Below are 6,914 nucleotides of genomic sequence, written 5' to 3'. Positions count from 1 at the left end.
CTTAAAAATAATCTCATTATTTTTCCCCAGTTCTCCTATTAAGAAGTTGTTTCTTTGACAGATTAAATTTAATATTTGTATTAAACTGATCTTCATTAATATTTCTCACCCACAGTCAATCTCTCAAAGGTCTCAATTGCTGGACCTTTGTCTGACTTAGGATAAAACTGAGAATTATTTTTGAGACCTGAATGTATAAATCCTTCTTGTATTTCCATTTCAGTAGAAGTTCTTGAATCACTTTGGACTTTTATCATATTTGTCTGTATAGACCTTTCCAAATGACATTTTATAAAATATCATTTATGATCAATTTTCTGACAAACTTTCACACCCACCTGGCATTTTCCTACTCTTACTCACACTGGCAAGGCATTGATCCACTGTCAAGCCCCCCTGACACTCTCCCCCTTATGCACACTAACCCAGACACTGACTGTTCTACCCTTATATACAAGGTGTCCTTCCCACCCTTTCTGCACATTTCCACCCTTACGCTTACCCCCAGGTGCTTTACCACCATTGCTCACTTCCCTCTGGAATCTTCCACCCTTCTGCTCACCTTTTGAGGAATTCTATAATATTTAAAATGTGTGTTTTTAGACAATATACACTTTTTATGGGGCTAAACTGATAGTTTAGCCCTGATAATTAAGAATGGAGTTTTTAAGTTTTGAAAATGCCATGCTTGTGCAGGCCTATGACAAATTGCAAACTTGTAGGCTTCAATTGTCATGGGGTTAAGAATATATATATATAATAATATTTTGAAACATGGAGCTTTTTTTTTACCCTTTTTTGCTGTATATCTACCACGACCTGTCCAAACATCTGCTTTGGACCTGAAAAAAGGAAGTAGTAGTGGACACCAGATCTACTCAACAGAAGGCCCTTGTGCAAAAATGTTTTGGGGCCCCCAAAGGTAATAGTAAGCAATAGTAATAATATACATACTGCTCTGCATAAGGATTTTGAGGATAGATAGGTAGATACTGTAGATCAGTGCTTTCCAAACTGTGTGTCGGGACACACTAGTGTGTCGGCAGCAGTGTGTAGGTGTGTCCCTGCTTCAGCACAAATTTTAAAAAAAATTTTTTTTTTAAATTGTTTTTTGGTTTCTGACTTTCCACCTGCCTGCTACGCATATCACATGGTTGACACGTGAGTGATACCTAGTGGGTCACAGATCATCTTAACCAATTGGCACTGTGGGAACTGAAACTATTACATTTGGCGGCACATTGGCTCCTGACTGCACGTGTAGTCTCCTTAATCGGCTTGTGACTGCATGTGTAGTCAGGGAGTGGGACAGCAGTGTGTTTGCAGAACGGGCAGTAGTCAGTCGGACTCACAGAGCTCTGAGGGCGGCAGCTTAAATGCTGAGCTGAAGTCAGAAGTCAGTGGTTTGGTTTTTTTGCAACTAGCTCCCAGTAGTGCATTGCTGCTCTTGCTCTTGATATATGGATAGGAAGTGGAAGCTTAAAAATGCTTGATGATGAAATGCGAGTGTCTTTATCTAATATTCCACCAAATATTCTGAAACTCTGTTCATCCCATCAACCTCATACATCCCATTAAAATAGTAAGTAGCTATTGGTGTTATTAAACTTTTTTTAATTCTTGCACATACATACATACGGTTACTTGTAAATACATTTTGTTATTATATAATTTATTTATGTGTCTGTATCTTTTAAAACAAGTTAGTTTAACCTCCTTTTTGCTAGTACAACTGAATTACTGTGTCGCGAAATGATGTAGGTCTAAAAAGTGTGTCACCAACATGAAAAGTTTTGAAAGCTCTGCTCTAGATAGATAGATAGACCAGCAACCTGCACTAATAAAAGGTTCCCCTACATTAGGATTGTACACATTTGGAATACCTATGTATAGACTGACTGTTATGGGCCCACCCAGTATTTGGACCCTGATGCTACTGCACCTGCTGCACCAATGGTAATTCAATCCCTGCAGGATGAAAATTCCTTGAAAAAAATTAACCCTTTTCCTAGGGACAAATTTCCATGGATGAAGTTTTTTGTGGAATTTTGTGGGTTCTTTTAGGAAATATGACTACAAATTCAACTTTTTTTAGTTCAGTTATGAAAGTGTCATGCTTGTGCAAGCCTATGGCATGTTGCATATTTATGAATTTTGCTAGTTGTGGGGTTAAAAGGACAGTTAAGTCCAAATTTTTTTTTCATGATTTAAATAGGAAATGTACTTTTAAACATCTTTCAAATTTACTTTTATCACCAATTTTGCTTTGTTCTCTTGGTATTCTTAGTTGAAAGCTAAACCTAGGAGGTTCATATGCTAATTTTTTAGACCTTGAAGACTGCCTCTAATCTGAATGCATTTTGACCACTAGAGGGCATTAGTTCATGTGTTTTATATAGATAACATTGAGCTCATGCACGTCAAGTTACCCTGGAGTAAGCACTGATTGTCTAAAATGCAAGTCTGTCAAAAGAACTGAAATAAGGGGGCAATCAGCAGAGGCTTAGATACAAGTTAATCACAGAGGTAAAAAGTATATTTCTATAACAGTGTTGGTTATGCAAAACTGGGGAATGGTTAATAAAGGGATTATTTTTCTTTTTAAACAACAAAAATTATGGTGTTGACTGTCCCTTTAAGAAAGAATATACATGTTTGGTATCGCTATACTCAGGATACATGGGACATTCTTATTTACCACTTTTGCATTTCTTCTTACTATCTTACTATTGTGTTCTTTATTATATGTCAAGAATTACATATAAAAAAAGAATCAAATATTTTTTCTGTAGACAAATAAATTATTTAAAGAAGGCTCGTTTTTAAAGTAATTTCCTGGGTTGATTTTTCTATGGATGAAGACCTACTCTGTTTTTAAATTTTTATGTGGTGTGTACTTTTCAGAAAACATTTACTTTTATGTGGTTAAAGGGACATGAAACCCAAACATTTTCTTTCATGATTTAGGTAGAATATACAGTTTTAAAACATTCCAATTTACTTCTATTATCAAATTTGTTTCATTCTCTTGGTATAATTTGTTGAAGGAGCAGCAATGCACTACTGGTTTCTAACTGAACACATGGGTGAGCCAATGACAATCAGTGTATGTATATATATATATATATATATATATATATATATATGTATATAGCCACCATTCATCAGCTAGAACCTAGGTTCTTTGCTGCTCTTGAGCTTACCTATATAAACTTTTCAGCAAAAGATAACAAGAGAAGGAAGCAAATTAAATAGCAGAAGTAAATTGGAAAGTTGTTTAACATTGTATGAAAGAAAAAAAGTTGGATTTCGTGACCCCTTAGCCACACTTTGCATTATATTTTACAGCTGTGAAATAACATCCTATATAATAAAAGGCCAAGTGTGTTTGTCCGAAGCTGTCATGCGCAGTAGAGACTGCGCACGAGGACAAACACACCTGGCCTTCCAACTGACCTGACTGGCGTGTGGTGGAGTGGGCGTGGCCGGGCGGGTGCGAAGTGGACGGGGCCAGGTGTGACGTGGGCGGGGCCGGACATGATGCGGACGGGCCGAGCGTGACACGGGCGGGGCCAGATGCCGAGACCCACAGAGAGCTCTAAAGAGGGGGGAGAGAGAGAGCAGAAGAGGGGGGTAAAGAGAGGGAGAGAGACAGCAAAATAGAGGGGGGATAAAGAGAGGGAGAGAGACAGCAAAAGAGAGGGGGAGAGAGACAGCAAAAGAGAGGGGGAGAGAGCACAAAAGAGAGGGGGAGAGAGCACAAAAGAGAGGGGGGAGAGTGCACAAAAGAGAGGGGGGAGAGTGCACAAAAGAGAGGGGGGAGAGTGCACAAAAGAGAGGGGGGAGAGAGTACAAAAGAGAGGGGAGAGAGCACAAAAGAGAGGGGGGGAGTGAGCACGAAAGAGAGGGGGAGAGTGCATGAAAGAGAGGGGGGGAGAGTGCACGAAAGAGAGGGGGGAGAGAGTACAAAAGAGATGGGGGAGAGTGCACAAAAGAGAGGGGGGAAAGAGCACAAAAGAGAGGGGGGAGAGAGAACAAAAGAGAGGGTGAGAAATCACAAAAGAGAGGGGGAGAGAGCACAAATGAGAGGGAGAGAGAGCACAAAAGAAAGGGGGGAGAGAGCACAAAAGAAAGGGGGGAGAGAGCACAAAAGAGAGGGGGAGAGAGCACAAAAGAAGGGGAGAGAGCGCAAAAGAGAGGGAGAGAGACAGCAAAAGAGAGGAGAGAGAGAGCAAATGAGAGGAGAGAAAGAGAGAACAAACGAGAGGAGAGAGAGCAAACGAGAGGGGGAAGAGAGAGAGCAAAAGAGAGGGAGAGAGACAGAAAAAGAGGGGGAGAGAGAGCAAAAGAGAGGGAGAGAGACAGCAAAAGAGGGGGAGAGAGAGCAAAAGAGAGGGGAGAGAGAGAGAGCAAAAGAGAGGGAGAGAGACAGCAAAAGATGGGGAGAGAGAGCAAAAGAGAGGGGGGAGAGAGAGAGCAAAAGAGAGGGGAGAGAAAGAGAGCAAAAGGGAGGGGAGAGAGAGAGAGAGCAAAAGAGAGGGGGAGAGAGAGAGCAAAAGAGAGAGGGGGAGAGAGAGCAAAAGAGAGGGGGGAGAGAGAGTAAAAGAGAGGGGACAGAGAGAGCAAAAGAGAAGGGAGAAAGAGAGAGCAAAAGAGAGGGGGAATAGAGAGCAAGGGGTGGGACCGCTGTACTGCAAAAAAATGGCCCGTGTACACGGGCTTTAGGACTAGTAATATATAATCCAGACATTAACAGTTTAAGCACACTTTTTGAAATCAATCACTGAAAGTTTTATTTGTAATCCGGGTTTAAGATGACATAGAGGTGAAAAAAATAAGTGTTAACTTGCAATATCACAAATAAATACAGTGGGGGAAAAAAGTATTTAGTCAGCCACCAATTGTGCAAGTTCTCCCACTTAAGAAGATGAGAGGGGCCTGTAATTTTCATCATAGGTATACCTCAACTATGAGAGACAAAATGTGGAAACAAATCCAGACAATCACATTGTCTGATTTGGAAAGAATTTATTTGCAAATTATGGTGGAAAATAAGTATTTGGTCACCTACAAAAAGCAAGATTTCTGGCTCTCACAGACCTGTTTCTTCTTCTTTAAGAGGCTCCTCTGTCCTCCACTCATTACCTGTATTAATGGCACCTGTTTGAACTTGTTATCAGTATAAAAGACACCTGTCCACAACCTCAAACAGTCACATTCCAAACTCCACTATGGTGAAGACCAAAGAGCTGTTGAAGGACACCAGAAACAAAATTGTAGACCTGCACCAGGTTGGGAAGATTGAATCTGCAATAGGCAAGCAGCTTGGTGTGAAGAAATCAACTGTGGGAGCAATAATTAGAAAATGGAAGACATACAAGACCACTGATAATCTCCCTCGATCTGGGGCTCCACGCAAGATCTCACCCCGCGGGGTCAAAATGATCACAAGAATGGTGAGCAAACATCCCAGAACCACACGGGGGGACCTAGTGAATGACCCGCAGAGAGCTGGGACCAACGTAACAAAGGCTACCATCAGTAACACACTACGCCGCCAGGGACTCAGATCCTGCAGTGCCAGACGTGTCCCCCTGCTTAAGCCAGTACATGTCTGGGCCCGTCTGAAGTATGCTAGAGAGCATTTGGATGATCCAGAAGCGGATTGGTAGAATGTCATATGGTCAGATGAAACCAAAGTAGAACTGTTTGGTAGAAACACAAATTGTCGTGTTTGGAGGAGAGAGAACACCATACCTACTGTGAAGCAGGGGGGTGGCAACATCATGCTTTGGGGCTGTTTCTCTGCAATGGGAACAGGACGACTGATCCGTGTACATGTAAGAATGAATGGGGCCATGTATCGTGAGATTTTGAGTGCAAACCTCCTTCCATCAGCAAGGGCATTGAAGATGAAACGTGGCTGGGTCTTTCAGCATGACAATGATCCCAAACACACCGCCCGGGCAACGAAGGAGTGGCTTTGTAAGAAGCATTTCAAGGTCCTGGAGTGGCCTAGCAAGTCTCCAGATCTCAACCCCATAGAAAACCTTTGGAGGGAGTTGAAAGTCTGTGTTGCCTAGCGACAGCCCCAAAACATCACTGCTCTAGAGGAGATCTGCATGCAGGAATGGGCCAACATACCAGCAACAGTGTGTGACAACCTTGTGAAGACTTACAGAAAACGTTTGACCTCTGTCATTGCCAACAAAGGATATATAACAAAGTATTGAGTTGAACTTTTGATATTGACCAAATACTTATTTTCCACCATAATTTGCAAATAAATTCTTTCCAAATCAGACAATGTGATTGTCTGGATTTGTTTCCACATTTTGTCTCTCATAGTTGAGGTATACCTATGATGAAAATTACAGGCCTCTCTCATCTTCTTAAGTGGGAGAACTTGCACAATTGGTGGCTGACTAAATACTTTTTTCCCCCACTGAATATAACCAACAAAGAAAAAATGTGATAAAGCACTGGTAAAGATGTATGATCTTCAGGAATCCAGAAGTTAAAGTCCTTGGAAGAAAAGGAAAAAAACAACAAATAGTGAAGTCCTGTATACACAGATTATATAAAAAAAAGAAGTGGCTGTATCTACTCACACTCTTGGGAGCTATAACTTAGCTCTCAGTAAAACGGCTCATGTGTCAAGGTACAGATGGATCAGGGGACATCAAACTTCATAAAAACAATTTATTTACTCAAGTAAAATCACTCAGGACAAGAGAACAATTTGCAAAACACAAAGCCGACTGTAGAATCACCAAACACGGCGTTCAGAGACAGCTGCAGAGTGTCAAAGTCCCAACCCTCCTTGTGACAGAGTCCCAATGGTCCAGTTAGATCCGCCTTACGTTTTACCGGTCGTGTCCGGCTTTTTCAAGGATATCCAGATGTCCCACGTT

This window comes from Bombina bombina, chromosome 5, assembly GCF_027579735.1.
Source record: "Bombina bombina isolate aBomBom1 chromosome 5, aBomBom1.pri, whole genome shotgun sequence".
Classification (NCBI taxonomy): domain Eukaryota; kingdom Metazoa; phylum Chordata; class Amphibia; order Anura; family Bombinatoridae; genus Bombina; species Bombina bombina.
Note: the sequence above shows the minus strand (reverse complement) of the source record.